Source organism: Felis catus, chromosome A3 (genome assembly GCF_018350175.1).
Source record: "Felis catus isolate Fca126 chromosome A3, F.catus_Fca126_mat1.0, whole genome shotgun sequence".
Classification (NCBI taxonomy): Eukaryota; Metazoa; Chordata; class Mammalia; order Carnivora; family Felidae; genus Felis; species Felis catus.
In genome coordinates this window covers 95,040,214-95,059,457 of record NC_058370.1, presented here as the reverse complement: position 1 = coordinate 95,059,457, position 19,244 = coordinate 95,040,214, and the positions used below count along the sequence as shown (strand labels likewise).

The 19,244-nt window shown below is 35.6% G+C and overlaps 1 protein-coding gene across 6 annotated transcripts in view; it reads right to left on the bottom strand.

The window, feature by feature from the left end:
- Window positions 1–19,244, bottom strand: part of CTNNA2 (catenin alpha 2) — a 1,116,872-nt gene that overhangs the window by 954,364 nt on the left and 143,264 nt on the right. Inside the window, exon 1 of one of the 6 annotated variants that reach the window (XM_045054465.1) lies at window positions 3,105–3,257. The exons of the other annotated variants lie outside the window; for them this stretch is intronic. The gene's annotated coding sequence lies outside the window, so the exon portion shown is untranslated. Of the gene's footprint in view, window positions 1–3,104; window positions 3,258–19,244 lie in introns of those variants that run through there. 6 annotated transcript variants of the gene reach the window in all.

Below are 19,244 nucleotides of genomic sequence, written 5' to 3'. Positions count from 1 at the left end.
ACCGCAAGGATTAGGCCAGTCAAACAGGGGATGTGACCCTGAGCCTTAATCCTACTCAGTTGCTAAACCAACCCAAGTTCACATATGTAACACAAACCCTTCTTGTGTAGGCCACTTTCACTTGGGTATTGTGTCATTTTCAGGCCAAGATCTTCACAAATATAACAATGGAAATTGTTTAGTAGTCTTCAGCCCTGGTGACCTGGCATATCCACTACGATGAAAGTACCACACAAACAAAACCTGAATTTATAGAGTCTAAAAGAGCACCTTCCATTGATAAACACTTCTGAAGATGGCTAGATGTTAGAAAAATAAAAGAGAAAGAAATAAACAAAAGTTCCATTGACCATATGGCTTCAATGGAAAGCCTTCTCAATTCAAATTTTCTAATATCAGAAATATTTATTCTTACACCTTTGCTTTCTCTATACCCTAAAAAAGAAACTATTATCATAAAAGTCTCCTCTTAGTAAGAAAGGCATCACACAAGGGCATACATTAGAGAACTCATTCACAGTAACCATGCCCCATACAACCCAGCCAGGTAAAATATACATCTTTCTAGACAAGAATTAGCTGCCTTTCATTTTTCCTTCTTAATGACTAGTTTTTAGTTAGAGCCCTCATCATCTTTCAAGTTTCAAAGAAGAAAAAACATAAACTACTTTCATTTATAAATGTATCCTCTGTATGCTTTTTATTCCCACACATAACAAATCTTTACAAATTTTCCAAAACTTTTTATTCCTTTTTTTCACTTACTCTTTACTAACAACTTTAATTGTTTTAATTGTTTCTCTCTGGTGTCCCCTAACAAGGCTAATATCTCAACCATTCCTCTCTCTTTCCCCACATTCATCTTTCTTCTTCTCAAAGAGTTATTATTTGAAGTTGCTATCCAATTTCTTTTTTGATTCTGTTTCCTCCTCATCAAAAATGATCTTGAGGATGGTTTTCCACAGCTGAGGGTAACTGAAAATACAGAGTCATCTTATGTCCTTTTAAACTCAACATATTGCCAAACCTGCAATTTATCAGGAGCTTATTTTGTTAAAAATGCTAATGTTGGTATCTTCTCTGACCACATGATGCTATGGTGCAAAATGAGCCCTCCTATTTCTGATTACTGAATGCTGGCTTGTTCTAAATTGATTTTGCTCCCTAGAAATCTAAGAAATCTAATTACCAAATTGTATGGCATTCTAATTATGTCCCACAATCACAGAACTGAGAATCTGAAAGTCTTTATCTGAAGACAAACATACAACCTGTCCATCTCTGTCTCGGGAGAATGTCAGGTATGTATAGTCTATATTAGTAACAGACAAACAGAGTCCCTACAAATGAGATTCCTCATGTGAAATACATAGAGAATAAATCTGGAAGTGGAAAACTTAAACTACAGAATTCAATAATATGAGATTAAGTATGGAGCTGGCCACTCCACACATACTAGGAAATACCTACAACAGAGTTCACTTGTTTCTTAAGCAACCCACATTTATGGTCTCTTATATCTAGGGTGTTTTAATGAATCATTTTTCTTCAAATAGGAAAGAATTCAGGATAATATATGGGAAATATATTGTCACTTTATATTAAAAACCTGAGTAATAAAAAAACCCTGAGTAGTTTCCCAAAAGTCACAAATTTGTTAGCAGAGAGTGAAAACAAAGAACATCTGATGTATATGCTTCCTTCAGAGCACCTCTCTAGAACTTCCTGTGCACTGACCTGTGATGTCTCCAATTCATGGGCTATGTTTTATACTCTATCATCTTATCTATATGACTATGTTTTATAAAAATATATATATTTCCCATAAAAACTCACTGAATTCTAGTATCTCCCCATGGATGTTTATAGAACACATCAGATGGGACTTGTATTAGGAAGGGAAGCTTGTGCTTTAGGAAAGTGGGAGCAGTGCTGGTCATCAGGATCTGGATTGCAGTTAAGAACCCATCCCCACAGGTGGTGCTCTAAAATACAAGGAATTACAAGACATGTCTGTAGAGAGGAAAGGCAGATCATGGACCGAAGCCAACCTGGCCAAACATGAACCAACAGTAGAAAATGGTGATCATAGAGACTTTCCAAAAATAGAGTTATAATTCCAATTCATCGTTCTTACTTCAAGCATACATTATCTAAACTATTATTCCTGAACCATTATAAAATAAAATTTCTGCTCAAAAAAAATGAGGCCCTTAAAAGCATCAAACAACACTAAAGAAAAGCTATCCCTAAAATCCTTTCCTTTGCTAAATCCAGAAAAAATCTAGAACAAATAGAACAAATGTCCATCATCCTCAATTCAATGCAACGCCTGTCCTTTCTTGGAAACATGCTCCCATGAAGGATAAAGTATGAAACCATTTAAATATGTATAACCCACCAAAATATTCTGAAATTTTTAATAATTGGGTGAAAATCATTTTTACCATGCTTGAATAAATCACCTAAAGGCATTTTTGTCTCATCTCTTTATAAAATTCCCCTTGGGGATGAAAATAAGCTTAAAAAGTTTCAGTCAACAGTATAAATTGAGAGTTCGTGTTAAATAAGCCATTGAAAAGTACAGTTTAGAATAAAATTACCATCTCAGCCATTACCACAGGGCTCCACAGTACATTTACAATAATAGCTATATTTTGTAATAACATCATATTCAAGTAATTCATACATTGTTTTCATTTTTAAATTTAACTAACGTGCTGCAGGAGATCCTAAAAAAAAAATCCAGCATACTTCCTACTCTCACTTTCATTTTTCCAAGCCCAGATAATAATATAGCAGCAATTATCAATACTCTTGGGATGAAAAAACACAAAATTACTAGTGAAAAGATTAAGCAATAGATATGACACTCTCCTAAGCCCATTAATTTTTTAAAATATACTTTAAAAAAGGACAGTAAAACCTAATAAATAATTATAGTTGAGTTGCTCCAAAAACTGTGTCTTAGCTCTGCTAAGCTTGGAGCCTTGAATCAGTCCAAAGCAAAAGAGTGAAGGAAGAGAGAAAGCAAGAGAAAGATTCTCATTAAGTGAGGAGGGCACTAAAAAAAAAAAATTAAATAAAATAAGGAGTGCACTTACTGTGTCAGCGAAGAGATCATCGTTCTCCTGATAATTTGTCGGAAATTTCCTGAATCACTATTACATGCCAGGCCAAGACAATAATAACACAGAGAAAAGAACTGCTGGTCTTGTGGGTGATAAAGATAATACTTACAAGCATGCATGCATACTGAAACCCCAGACACACACACATACACACATTTAAAACCAGGAATTATAACATTGTGGGATGAAACATAATGAGGGGAAATACAGGATGCTCTGAGACAGTGGAGACCAAGCCAGTTTTGTGGGTGTCAAAAAAACTGAAGAAAGCGGCATCTAGGATAAGAACTGAAAGATATGTAGGTGCTAGCCAGTCTAGTCAGTCTAAGTGAAAAGAAAGGAAAGAGAATTTCCAAAACATATGTAAAATGAGACACCACTGAGTTCTAGAGACAGAAAGCAGTTCTCTTTAGTTTGAGAAGAGAAATTGAAGTAGGAGTGACAAGAAAGGGAGCAAAAAGAAACACAAATGAGGAAAGGTCTTATAGAGGAATTTGTATTTAATTTAAAGTCAAGAGGTCAAAAATTGCTCTAAAAAAACAATATTGACAATCTCTGCTTATTCTCTCCTGCATTGCTGATATAATCACTTGAGATACTAAATTTGGCCTTATCTAGAACTGACAAATTAAATGAAATCAATTCTTGTTTCAGAGCTGAAACAATAATCACAAGTAGTATGTCTCAAATGTAGCATGGGACATAGTTATGTTACACAATGATCTGTTGTTTAGCTGAACTTCAAATTTACCTGGGTGTCCTGAATTTTTATTAAATCTAGCAATCGTGGTCAGGTGACAGTCAAGGAAAGACTTATTTGCAGAGTCAACTAGGTGGCACAAGAGTGATGATGGCTATGTGTGGCACCAATCATCCAATGCCAGTTTGACTAATAGGAAGTTTGTAATGTTTTTGAGAAACTTTAATGAAGATCATTCTGCCCAAAATTATATTTAAAGCCCATAAATTCCTTTGAATGCTGGTAATTGAGATAGTTTAATCGAACACAGATCAAGCAAAATTATTTTTTTCAAATGTTTGTTTATTTATTTATTTATTTATTTATTTATTTATTTGGGGGGGGGGGGGTAGGGAGGAAGGGCAGAAAGAGAGAGAGAGAGAGAGAGAGAGAGAGAATCCCAAGCAAGCTCCACATTCAGTGCAGAGCCAGAAACGGGACTCAATTTCCCAACTATGAGATCATGACCTGAGCTGAAATCAAGAGTCAGATGTTTAACCAACTGAGCCACTCATGTGCCCCACAAAACTATTTTTCTAAAGAAAATATAGATTATTTATATGCAATGTGAAAAGACATTAATGTTTTCTACATGTACATATACAAATATGCATATGCAATGTATATGCTGTATATGTATACTATGCCTTTCATTATAAAGATGAAATATAGATTTCAACATATGAAAAACAAAACATTATTTCTTAGTTTGGTCACTATGTATCAAAAAATTGCCTGCACGCCAGGTGGCTAAGTCGGTTAAGCATCCAACTTTGGCGCAGGTCATGATCTCAGGGTCCATGAGTTCAAGCCTCTCATCGGGCTCCATGCTGACAACTCAGAGCCTGGAGCCTGCTTTGGATTCTGTGTCTCCCTCTCTCTGTCCCTCCCCCACTCACACTCTGCCTCTCTCTCTCTTTCTCAAAAATAAATAATAAGCATTAAAAAATTTTTAAAATGATACATACTCTTGACAAACTAATGTGTATATTCATCCTTAAAATCCCATAACAATAATTGTTTTTGTCAACATCTTCCTTAAAAAACTACTGCAACAGGGGTGCCTAGGTGGCTCAGCTGGTTAAGCATCCAACTTTGGTTCAGGTCATGATCTCATGACCCCAAGCCCCTAAGTTTTCAAGTTCCAGATATTAAGGTCCATTGAAAATAAAATCTCGTGATGATAAGCCCTTCTGATTTTCAAAGCCAAATGTTATGGGGATTTGCTTTCTCAGTGTGGGTACCCCATGCCTGGGGTGCTCAGTGTGGTGTCTGCTCCTCTCCCTTCTCTGTGCCTCCAGTGCAGAGAGTGCAGTCCCTCCTATGGACAGTCTCATGGGTCAATTCATCCCCAATGGTCTCTGCCCCTCCTACTGTTTTTGAAGTGCCCTCCTCTCTACATTTAGCTGTGGAAAGTCTCTTCTGCCAGTCTTTGGGACATTTTCTGGGTTATTTACACTAATGTGGGTGTTACCTACGTGTATCCATGGAATAAGATGAGTTTGGGATCCTTCCATCTTCCACAGAAGTCCTCTACCACTCACCATAGCTTGCATAGTCCAGTAAAAAGAAGATTTCTTCTGCTTGGCCATAGCAACCTTCCTAATTTCACCATCTTAAACAGGGAAATGATACGATCAAATTACACACTGTTTACAATGTGATTCTGATTGCTATTTAGAGAATGTATAGGAAGTGAGCAAAAGTGGGATTAGTGGATTATTTAGGAAGTGACCCTTTTGGCATGGTGTGAAAGTACTTGGGTTTAGAACCAAAACTTCAGCAGCAGAGATGGGGAGAGGTGGGCAGATTGGAGAAAAGAGAGTCCAAGGAGAATTCTTAGGTTTGAGAAGAGGGCTGAGTGAAAAGATGTAGGCTGAAGGTACAAATTTGAGTGTTGCCAGCATATTGGTAATTCTTAAAGCCATAGAGATGGATAGAATCACCTGGAGAAATACGCAGAAAAAAGGAAAGAGGACTCCTAATTCTAAGCCCTAAAACCCACAAACGATAGAGAAGGTAGAAGTAAGAGAAATAAGATAAAGCAAAGACTGAGAAGGCACAGCCATGAAGTCAATATATCTTAACTACAGAAGGAATCAGAGTTATGTCAGAATGAAAGAAAAACCACTGCTTAGATTTCTTATGACTTTTCCTGGCCTTTCTTCCTTCTTGATTATGTGAAAACTAAGCATATCTTTTGTACTTTCAACAGGATGACAAGAAACAGAAAATAGGTATGTTGCCATGCCCCAATCCTTAATCTCAGATGTCTGAGAGGCTTTAGTTACTTTGACAGTTGAGGGCTTCCTGAGTAAATGCAATTCTGTCACTTTGTAGGCCTTCTTATGCTTGGTGGAGTGGATTTTTTACTAGCCAGTTCAGATAAGGTTTCTATATTGTCCAAAGTAGTTATGAACTAACCTCCCAGAATTTCTTGCTTGAAATTTTTGAATTAGTATGCATAAGATTTTAATTGTCCTGTTTCAAGCATATAAAAATCATTATTCTTTTCTGATATTAATTTTTAAATGTAGTTTTAAATACAATTTTTCCCATTTAAAATAGTGGTTATTCACTGAAATGGAAAATGCAAGAGAAAAAATATTTTAGGGCTTGAGTTTATTGCCAAGCATAATAGAAGAAACAGATATTGCTAAATTGGAGAATTCACATGCATTTAGAACTTAATAGGGAAAACAGATATTTACTTTAACTTATTCATTTGAATGTTAAGGAATTTGTCTACATCATGTTTGCATTTCAGCAAATTTCTGGTTTGGGCAAGACATAGGTGATACAAATAAGAAAAGGAACTAAGTCCTGACAGTAAGAATATATTCAGTTCTCTTTGGCTTTCTTTTTTCCTCTTTTTTGTTTGCTTGTTTGTTTCAAGTTTTTATTTAAATTCTAGTTAGTTAAAATATAGTGTAACATTGGTTTCAGGAGTAGAATTTAGTGACTCATCACTTACATATAACATCCAGTGCTCATCACAAGTGCCCCCTTAATACCCAATGCACATTTAGCCCATCCCCTTTCACCTCCCCTCCAGCAACCCTCAGTTTGTTCTCTAGAGTTGAGAGTCTACTTTATGGTTTTCCTCTTTCTCTCTCTCTCTCTCTCTCTTTTACCTCTTCTGTTTGTTTTAATGTTGGGACTGTACCCATTCCCTACCTTCAATTTATTCCTTTACTCTCTTCCCATTTTACTCTACCAATTCTCTGTGGTTGATGTACTAGCAACCTGCCATTTCAGTATTTTCAGCCCTTGTTTTCCTGAGGAGCAACAGACTTAGTCCAATTCACCTTAAGACTTTTATTATGTGTTCTAAGTCTCTCTTTTTTCATCTATAAAATGGAGAAAATAGGGGTGCCTGGGTGGCTCGATTGAGCATCCAACTTCAGCTCAGGTCATGATCTCACAGTTCGTGAGTTCAAGTCCTATGCCGGACTCTGTGCTGACAGCTCAGAGCCCAGAGCCTGCTTCAGATTCTGTGTCCTCCTCTCTTTCTCTGCCCCTCCCCCATTTGTGCTCAGTCTCTCTCTCTATCTCTCTCTCTCTCTCTTTCCTTCCCTCCCTCTCTCTCTCACTCTCTCACACATAAATAAACATTACTTTTTCTTAATGGAGAAAATAATACTGACTTTACCAAGTTGATCCACAAAGTAATGAAAACTCCTAGAAATATCTAAGGTAATATCACAGTAATAATAAACAAACATTAGGACTTTCCCTCCTTTTCTCCTTAGAGGTTCTAGATTATCTGTGGTTAGTTCTGTACTAATGGAGAAGAACTCCAGCTAAAACCAGGGCAGTAAAAACTGTCCAAAGCAAAACCCAAACTCTAATTAAAGTAATTTAGAAAATTTAGTTCAACAGCTTGGACCACTCCTATGAGCAGGCCTCAAAATGTTACATGTAAAAAAGAAACTAAGATTGGTTGAGCTTAATAAATTGTGAGGGAAAACCACCCAAACCCCCTTTTTCATGAAAAAAAAACACAGAAACTAATAAACTGAGGCAGCATGTACAGCACTTATAAGACGTTAAGACTTCTCTTTTATCCTCTACTAGATAAAATGTCTCTTATTAGGATTCATAAAATAATCACTGTGTTAATGTCAGAAATTATTGAAAGTAAATATTTTGATAGAAGAGAAGTTATGTCATTGTTAATATAGTTAGCTTGTATTCTAAAACCATATATAGCATGCTAAACTTTTGTTGTCCTAGGCTAATGAGGAGGAAATAGAGGCAGAGGTTGTGTATGAACTGTGAGTATATTTATGCTAAACAAAAGTGAAATGATGCCACAATGCACTCAGTGGTTGTGATTTGCAGTAGTTGGTTCTAAAGGTAGAGAAAATAGAAATTAAAAAATATATGGAAACAAACGAAAATGGAAATACAACAATCCAAACGCTTTGGGACGCAGCGAAGGCAGTCCTGAGAGGAAAATACATTGCAATCCAGGCCTATCTCAAGAAACAAGAAAAATCCCAAATACAAAATCTAACAGCACACCTAAAGGAAATAGAAGCAGAACAGCAAAGGCAGCCTAAACCCAGCAGAAGAAGAGAAATAATAAAGATCAGAGCAGAAATAAACAATATAGAATCTAAAAAAACTGTAGAGCAGATCAACGAAACCAAGAGTTGGTTTTTTGAAAAAATAAACAAAATTGACAAACCTCTAGCCAGGCTTCTCAAAAAGAAAAGGGAGATGACCCAAATAGATAAAATCATGAATGAGATACAAACAATTATCAGGGAATACTATGAAAAATTATATGCCAACAAATTGGACAACCTGGAAGAAATGGACAAATTCCGAAACACCCACACGCTTCCAAAACTCAATCAGGAGGAAATAGAAAGCTTGAACAGACCCATAACCAGCGAAGAAATTGAATCGGTTATCAAAAATCTCCCAACAAATAAGAGTCCAGGACCAGATGGCTTCCCAGGGGAGTTCTACCAGACGTTTAAAGCAGAGATAATACCTATCCTTCTCAAGCTATTCCAAGAAATAGAAAGGGAAGGAAAACTTCCAGACTCATTCTATGAAGCCAGTATTACTTTGATTCCTAAACCAGACAGAGACTCAGTCAAAAAAGAGAACTACAGGCCAATATCCCTGATGAATATGGATGCAAAAATTCTCAATAAGATACTAGCAAATCGAATTCAACAGCATATAAAAAGAATTATTCACCAAAATCAAGTGGGATTCATTCCTGGGATGCAGGGCTGGTTCAACATTCGCAAATCGATCAACGTGATACATCACATTAATAAAAGAAAAGAGAAGAACCACATGATCCTGTCAATCGATGCAGAAAAGGCCTTTGACAAAATCCAGCACCCTTTCTTAATAAAAACCTTGAGAACGTCAGGATAGAAGGAACATACTTAAACATCAGAAAAGCCATTTATGAAAAGCCCACAGCTAACATCATCCTCAATGGGGAAAAACTGAGAGCTTTTTCCCTGAGATCAGGAACTGGACAGGGATGCCCACTCTCACCACTGTTGTTTAACATAGTGTTGGAAGTTCTAGCATCAGCAATCAGACAACAAAAGGAAATCAAAGGCATCCAAATTGGCAAAGATGAAGTCAAACTTTTGCTTTTTGCAGATGACATGATATTATACATGGAAAATCCGATAGACTCCACCAAAAGTCTGCTAGAACTGATACATGAATTCAGCAAAGTTGCAGGATACAAAATCAATGTACAGAAATCAGTTGCATTCTTATACACTAACAATGAAGCAACAGAAAGACAAATAAAGAAACTGATCCCATTCACAATTGCACCAAGAAGCATAAAATACCTAGGAATAAATCTAACCAAAGATGTAAAAGATCTGGATGCTGAAAACCATAGAAAGCTTATGAAGGAAATTGAAGAAGATTTAAAGAAATGGAAAGACATTCCCTGCTCATGGATTGGAAGAATAAATATTGTCAAAATGTCAATACTACCCAAAGCTATCTACACATTCAATGCAATCCCAATCAAAATTGCACCAGCATTCTTCTCGAAACTAGAACAAGCAATTCTAAAATTCATATGAAACCACAAAAGACCCCGAATAGCCAAAGTAATTTTGAAGAAGAAGACCAAAGCAGGAGGCATCACAATCCCAGACTTTAGCCTCTACTACAAAGCTGTCATCATCAAGACAACATGGTATTGGCACAAAAACAGACACAAAGACCAATGGAATAGAATAGAAACCCCAGAACTAGACCCACAAACATATGGCCAACTCATCTTTGACAAAGCAGGAAAGAACATCCAATGGAAAAAAGACAGTCTCTTTAACAAATGGTGCTGGGAGAACTGGACAGCAACATGCAGAAGGTTGAAACTAGACCACTTTCTCACACCATTCACAAAAATAAACTCAAAATGGATAAAGGACCTGAATGTGAGACAGGAAACCATCAAAACCCTAGAGGAGAAAGCAGGAAAAGACCTCTCTGACCTCAGCCATAGCAATCTCTTACTTGACACATCCCCAAAAGCAAGGGGATTAAAAGCAAAAATGAATTACTGGGACCTTATGAAGATTAAAAGCTTCTGCACAGCAAAGGAAACAACCAACAAAACTAAAAGGCAACCAATGGAATGGGAAAAGATATTTGCAAATGACATATCGAACAAAGGGCTAATATCCAAAATCTATAAAGAGCTCACCAAACTCCACACCCGAAAAACAAATAATCTAGAGAAGAAACGGACAGAGGACATGAATAGACACTTCTCTACAGAAGACATCCAGATCGCCAACAGGCTCCTCAACAGGGAAATACAAATCAAAACCACACTCAGGTATCACCTCACGCCAGTCAGAGTGGCTAAAATGAACACATCAGGAGACTATAGATGCTGGAGAGGATGTGGAGAAACGGGAACCCTCTTGCACTGTTGGTGGGAATGCAAACTGGTGCAGCCACTCTGGAAAGCAGTGTGGAGGTTCGTCAAAAAATTAGAAATAGACCTACCCTATGACCCAGCAATAGCACTGCTAGGAATTTACCCAAGGGATACAGGAGTACTGATGCATAGGGGCACTTGTACCCCAATGTTTATAGCAGCACTCTCAACACTAGCCAAATTATGGAAAAAGCCTAAATGTCCATCAACTGATGAATGGATAAAGAAATTGTGGTTTATATACACAATGGAGTACTACCTGGCAATGAGAAAGAACGAAATATGGCCCTTTGTAGCAACATGGATGGAACTGGACAGTGTTATGCTAAGTGAAATAAGCCATACAGAGAAAGACAGATACCATATGGTTTCACTCTTATATAGATCCTGAGAAACTTAACAGAAACCCGTGGGGGAGGGGAAGGAAAAAAAAAAGAGGTTAGAGTGGGAGAGAGCCAAAGCATAAGAACTCTTAAAAACTGAGAACAAACTGAGGGTTGATGGGGGGGGAGGGTGTGGGGGGGTGGGTGATGGGTATTGAGGAGGGCACCTTTTGGGATGAGCACTGGGTGTTGTATGGAAACAAATTTGACAATAAATTTCATATATTGAAAAAGAAAATAAAGGTAGAGGAAATCAACACATCACATGGTACATGGTAGTGAGTGTTTGCTAAACACAAAAGACCCAGAGCTAGTGCAGTCACATAATCGTTTACATCATACGCGATGACGTAACATCATCCATCAAATCAATGTTAATTTCAATTTTTGGTTTTGTGCTTTTAGTACTTATTTTGTAATTTTCTTTATAAAGAAACATATGTGCATACATATTCCACATTTATGCTACTTTAAGTCCATTCTAGAGATGGGAAAATTTTGTTTTCATTTTTTTGTTTAAAAGGACTCCATACATTACTCAATTTCTAAAACATGGTCAACACAGCTGGCCATAAAACAAAAAGAGCATCATTCCAATCTGGTGGCAGACATCAAAATTTTGAACATAATCCCAAAACAGAAATTAATCTAATTCCAGACAATATACTAGTCAATTAAACTCCTATTTCTCAAGTGGCAAACACAGTACTACCAAGAAATCCCCCATATCAGTTCAATACAAAGAATTATTTCCAATATAATAACTACTTTAGGTATATGCATCTACTGTAAAAAAAATGCAGCAATTTAAAAAATTTTACTATTAGTGGGTGAAACAATAAAAATACTTCATTCCAATTAAATATTAATATGTGTGATAAGTAAATTCCTAAATTAAAACCTCATTATATCTTTTCAAATCCTATTTTTAATATAAAATAACGAGATTTTTAAATAAAAAGTTATGGTATTTTAGTTAGTTCATTCACCCACAGAAACTTTTATTAAAGATAGACAAACTAAAACATTTTTTCACACCAGAAAATTAGCATCCAAAACTTAAAAAGGGATTGGCATAGGGAACCTGGGTGGCTCAGTTGGTTAAGCATCTGATTCTTGGTTTTAGCTCAGGTCATATTCCATGGTTCATGAGTTCAAGCCCTGCAGCAGGCTCCATGCTGGGCTGGTAGTGCAGAATCTGCTTGAGATTCTCTCTCTCTCTCTCTCTCTCTCTCTCTCTCTCTCTGATACCACCCCCACCACCACTTGCTCTCTCTCTCTCAAAATAAATATTTTTTTTAAAAAAGGGATATGAGAATTTAAAAATAAATATATTTTTAAAGGGTATGAAAGTTAAACACGTTTAATTAATTTTAACATATGATTTACTCTGTATACAATTTGAACCCTTTGACAAATATAACATAAACTATTTCTTGTAACATTGTGGTGTCACATTGAAAACCACCCAACCATGTTAATCTTTGAATCTCATGAATAAACCATGAATTAAGGTAGTTCTCAATAAAAGCTTAAGTCTCAGAAGTTACTTCATTTCGGAGTGTCAGTTTATTTCTGGAAAATTTTCAGTTTTAAACCCCCTGATTTTACATTTAAATCTCATGATTTCCTACTTTTAAATGCACTAAGGTAATTAACTATAGTTGCGAGTCACACAAAGATGATTCTTTTTATGAGGACTTAATATCAAAAGAAGCAGAAAACCAAATATTTTTTTAAATATAAAATTAAATTTAAAAAAATTTAAAAATATTTTTAAGTATGTTAGTTCTAATTATTTCGCTTTTGAAACAATTAATTTTTGAGTACAATTTTAAAATATGTAACTATAGAAGCCACTAGAACCTAACCTAATAGAGGCCCATAAACATTGGCCTAATAGAGGCCAATGATTAAAGAAAGTTCCTCTTCTTAGGAGGTTCCTTTCCCAGTATGCCAATTTGGAACAGCTCATTAAACAGCAATGGTATTTTTTCAGATGTTCATTGTTATTTAAGTTGCAGATTCATCTTTCTATAAGGAAATAAGGAACGCACCTGTTGGGATGCACCTGTTGGGATGAGCACTGGGTGTTGTATGGAAACCAATTTGACAATAAACTTCATGTTAAAAAAAAGAAAAAGGAAATATCTAATGACTCCTTATTTTATACATAGTACCCATTTTCTAATAAGTGGAAAGCCATTATTAGCAGGTAATGAAGAATGCAGCATTAAGAGCAAACCTGTATCAGAATAATATCAGACACTTCATGAATCACTTTAATACACCATCTCATGTATCCTTTCAATAATTCTATGAGACACAAATTATTATTATCTATAATCTACACTTGATAACACATTAAGTAACTTATTCAAGTTATCATTGGGAACACTGTACTTATAATCAGGCCCCCTTGACTCCAAACCTCTACTTCAATGGCATAAAAATAATAACAAATTTTTACATTAAATAACTATAAAATTAAAATGCATTTGATACAGGAAAAATAATCATCTTTTTAAGTTTTTCAAGTAAAAAGAGAATATTTTCCTGTTTTGATTTGTGGTTGTTTTGAACTGATGGAAACTCTATTTTTTTATATTTATCTTCTACCTAGCCGCCTAACCCCATTCTCATATTAATTTTAAATACAATGATATCATAAAGAGAGGGTGTTATCTGTCCTATCCCTATGTTTACATGGTACATCCCTTTATTTTGAAAGTTTGGTCCTATTCCTATTTAGAATTTTTATTGGAAAAGTGTGCAAAATTCTATCAAATGTCTTTTTAGCATCTAATGGTATAATTTATTGAGCTAATAAAATATATTTATTTAGTTCCTCATATTAGGCTATCATTATTTCTTTTTAATTTCCTATTTTGTTATATACATGCTGACATTTGAATATACTACTGGATGGTATGTACTTTTTTGGTTGTTCTTGGTTTTTTTTTTTTTTGGTTGTTGTTGGGGGGTTTTTTTCTTTTTGTTTTTTGTTTTTTGTGGGTTTTTTTTTTTTTTTTTGCATTTAGCCTCAGAAATGATACAGAACCATCACTGTCCTTTTGTTTTTTCTTTTTTATTTTTTTTAACGTTTATTTATTTTTGAGACACAGAGAGACAGAGCATGAAGGGGGGAGGGTCAGAGAGAGAGAGGGAGACACAGAATCTGAAACAGGCTCCAGGCTCTGAGCTATCAGCGCAGAGCCCGACGCGGGGCTCGAACTTGGGGACCGCGAGATCAAGACCTGAGCCGAAGTCGGCCGCTTAACCAACTGAGCCACCCAGGCGCCCCTCATTGTCCTGTTGTTAAAGAGTTATTTTAAAGTATTTTGAATTATTTAAAATAAAATTATGATTCTTCAAAAAGTGATTAAGGAGTTATCTTTTTCTATGGCTGAAATATTAGTTTAAATAACATTATGACTATCAGTTTTCTAAAGGTCTAATAATATTTACCTTTGCATCCCTCTGTTCTGGTGCCTTTTTTGGTGGAGGGGAAAGAGTGAGCATGTGCACACTCATGAGAGAAAGGAGGGGAAGAGGGAGAGGGAGAGAGGAAATCTTAAGCACTGCACTCGGTGCAGATCCCAACATGGGGATATCTCTCACAACCATGAGATCATGACCTGAGCAAAAAATCAAGAGTTGGACGCTTAATTGAATGAGCCACCCATGTAACCCAGTTCTGGTGCTTTTTGATAACAGATCTTTAAATAGCTTTCCAATATGTATATGGCTTATTCTAGTTTCACCTTCTTTTGGATGTATTTTGGTAATTTAAGTTTTTCTAGGAATTTATTCCCATCCTCTATGTTTGCATGTTTCATCAGAGTAGAGTTGCATATAATAGTCTACTATACTTTTAAAATCTCTTGTTCTTGGAATTATTTATGCTTTCTCATTCATAATCCTATATGTTCTTTCTTTATATATTTTCCATAATTTGTGCCTTGAAGAATTTTTATTGTCCATTTCAAAGAAGGATCAAATTTTGAATTTATTTAACCTCATTAATGTTTGTATTCTATTTTAGTGATTCCGGTTTTCTTTGTTATTCTGTTCTCCTAGTTTCTTTTGATGTTCTTTTTCTAATTTCTTAAGATGAACAATTAGATTATTTTTATTTTTTTCTTTAATAAAAAAGGCATTGAAAGCTAAAATTTTGTAGTAAACACAGCTTTTATTGGGTGTGTATATTTTGTTAGGAAGACATCACCTTTTTCATTAACTCTTATACAGTTTGCATTTCCCTTTGGTTCTAAGAGTTATCTAAGAGTGCTTCTTAATTTCTAATATATTTTTTAGTTTTCTAATAAAATTGCCTAATAAAGTGCTTAAGTTTCCTAATAAAACTTAGTATCACAGAATGTGGCCTATTAAAAATCTTTACTTTTTCTGAATTTATAAGGTTTGGGCATCTTGTTCAAGTACTAAACTTTCTAAGGTGAATCCTTCTTTATTTGAAATTTCATGATTTCCATAATGTAAAACTTCTCCAAAAGGAAACTTGCCATTTCAACATTAAGAAAAAATGCAGCCTCATTTATTTTTATTTATTTATTTTTACTTTTTTTGATTTATTTTTTCAATATATGAAGTTTATTGTCAAATTGGTTTCCATACAACACCCAGTGGTAATCCCAAAAGGTGCCCTCCTCAATACCCATCACCCACCCTCCTCTCCCTCCCACCCCCCATCAACCCTCAGTTTTTTCTCAGTTTAAGAGTCTCTTATGCTTCAGCCTCATTTATATTATGGTTGGAATGAGATAGTTTTGTTGGATATTTTAAATAATAAATAGTAAATTCCTAATGTCATTTTTCTTTTATGACAGTGAATGAATTTTACTGAGAACCATTTAATTTCTGATATTTATTTCATTACTTATCTATCCCTCACAGAAAAACTGTAGGATAGTTATGGTCATACTGTTATTGAATACCACTATGAACTTTATTCAGTCCATAAAGTTGTGTGTGTGTGTGTGTGTGTGTGTGTGTGTGTGTGTGTGAGAGAGAGAGAGAGACAAATAGGGCTTTGATTTTCTTTCTCAGTTCCATCTTTAAAAATAAATATATGTTAAGCAAGAAGTTTATTCCTAGTATTTTCTTATCTCTCTTTCTTATTCATATTTCCTTCAAAGGTCAACAATCATGTCAGTCCTATCATTAAAGGCTTTATTCTAGGGGAGGGAATGCTTAGTCCTGATAGCAAAGCCATAATGTTATATAGAGAAGTTTGTCTGAAAAGTCACATTTTGAAAAGAATCTCTCTCTCTTTTAAATCAGAGTAGGAACACTGAAAAGAAAGATAATCCATTTAGATATCAGAAGACATTAAAGGGATGTTAAGACTTGTTACAGTGTTAAATCACTATGTGAATTTCAACAGAGTTTTAAGCATCCTCCTGTATTAAATTAACACATATGAATTAAAATTTAATAAGTATAAATATTAATAACCATCATAATCATAAATAATATAATATACATTAACACAATATATAATGTAATAAATATTTTTTTTAATTTTTTTTTCAACGTTTATTTATTTTTGGGACAGAGAGAGACAGAGCATGAACGGGGGAGGGGCAGAGAGAGAGGGAGACACAGAATCGGAAACAGGCTCCAGGCTCTGAGCCATCAGCCCAGAGCCCGACGCGGGGCTCGAACTCACGGACCGCGAGATCGTGACCTGGCTGAAGTCGGACGCTTAGCCGACTGCGCCACCCAGGCGCCCCAATAATAAATATTTTTAATGCATTGCCTTTATCTGAAAGGATTTAGGTAACTGGACTGAAAGATAAGGAAAAGAATAATGTTTAATGGTAATCTTAGATATACTATTCTTTAGATAAGACAAGTACAACAGCAAAATATGAATACCAGAACATTGTAAGACGTAAAAGACAGTTTACGTGTAATATTTTGTTTCCTCATGCGAGCTTCATTCCTATGTTTTTCCTTGACTTATACAGTATTGGTTTATAGCTAATAGAAGCCTGAATATATAGTCATCAAAAAAAAAAAAAAAACAACAGCAGACAAATGGAAACTACATTGAATCAACATTTACTTTATAACAGTCATTATGTTTTAATTATTGTGTTTCATTTAATCTGTATGATAAGGATTAAATATACTGATATATAATCTGAAGGTAAAATTCTGAGGCTAGGAAAAGGCGATCTGCTTTTTTTTTTTTTTGTACGTTTATTTATTTATTTTGAGAGAGAGACAGAGAGAGCTAGTGCGGGAGGGGAGCAGAGAAGGGGAGAGAGAATCCCAAGCTGACAGCACAGAGCTGATGCAAAGCTTGAACTCAGGAACTGTGAGATCATGACCTAAGCCAAAACCAAGACTCAGACACTTAACCTAACTGACTGAGCCACCCAGGTGCCGTAAGGCAGTCTCCTTTTGAGTAGGCTTAAAAAGCAGATTGTTCTGATTCCAAAATACCTCCTTAGCCAGTCTTTCTCAGGTTATCTATGATGAAAAGCTGTATGTTTGTTATTCCAATACCTCATAAAGCAAAGCGTTGTAAAATACAACAAAATGAATGATTCAAAAATTTAAAAGGATAAAAAATACAAGTCTAAATTGAATTATTAGATGAACACATATAAAATTATTCTGTAAAATGGTTATAAAAAGTCTAAAACACTTTCTATTTCTATACTTAATGCAGACCAATAACAATTCATGCATAGGCCTTCGTCTACAGGCCATAATCTGAGTGGCCAACATATTCCCAAATCTAAGATCCTATGAGCATTAAGTGTTTCTCGAAGAAATTTTGATAGAACAAGAATCATGACCAAGTGAAAAGTGTGCATAAATCTAACGAAATGTTTCAACAATTACATACAAAGATGTCCTCTACCTAAACGACAGAACCTGTGACTTTGTTATCTTAAATAACAAAAGGGACTTTGCGGATGTGATTAACTTAAAGATCTCAAGATGGAGAGACTATCTTAGAATATCTGGGTGGCCCTGATGTCATCACAAGGGTCCTCATTAAGGAGAAACAGGAGGGTTACAGTCTGAGGAGGAGGGGAGATGGTAAACACTGAAGTCAGAGACAGAGAGAGAGAGAGAGAGAGAGAGAGAGAGAGAGAGAGATTTGGAGAAAGTACTATGCTGCTGGCTTTAAGGAAGGAGAAAAGCACCACAACCAGGGAATGCAGGTGCACACAGGATGCTGACAAAGGGGAGGAATGTCCTCCTTAAGGAACACAGCCCTAACAATACCTTGGCTTTAGGAGTTCTGGCCTCTAGAACTAGAGAGTAATAAATGTGTGTTGTTTTAAACTCCTAAGGTTGTGGTAATTTGTTAGAAAGGCAATTGGAAACATACTGATTTTGGTCTGGGGAGTAGGGTGCTGCTATAACAAATACCTAAGAAATGTGGAAGTGGCTTTCAAATGGATAATAGGCAGAGGCTAGAAAAATTTAAAGAATTTTAATAGAAAAATCTAAGTTTTCCTTGAACAGACTCAGTAAAAACAGGGCTACCAAGGCCTTGCTCACAAGGACTCAGAAGGAATTGAGGTACATAGTGGAGAAGGCCTCTATTATCTGAGAGGATATCAAAATCATCATAAAAAGACTGTAGAAAGGCAGGTGCTAAAGGAGACGCTAGTGAGGGCTCACAAAAAAAAATTAAGAACATGGTACTAGGAATCGGAAGAAAGAGTGACAGAAATCTTGGATGAACTGTGTCCTACACTTATGCGGAAATCCAAATTTTACATGATGAAGATGGATATTTAGCTGAGGAGTTTTCCAGGGAGTGACCTGGTTTCTTCTCCCTGCTTATAGTAAAATGTGAGAAGAAAGAAAGAAATTGAGAAAATAACAGTTAAGCTAAAAGAAACCAGAACTTGAGGATTGGGAAAATTCTCAGCATATGTAGATTGCAAAAGGCACTGGAATTAGAAAACTCACTCTCAGGAAAGCATGATCTGGAGAGAAAGCCAGTTGTATGTCTGGATAACCTTTGGCTTGTGCCTTGGAAGGACTGAAAG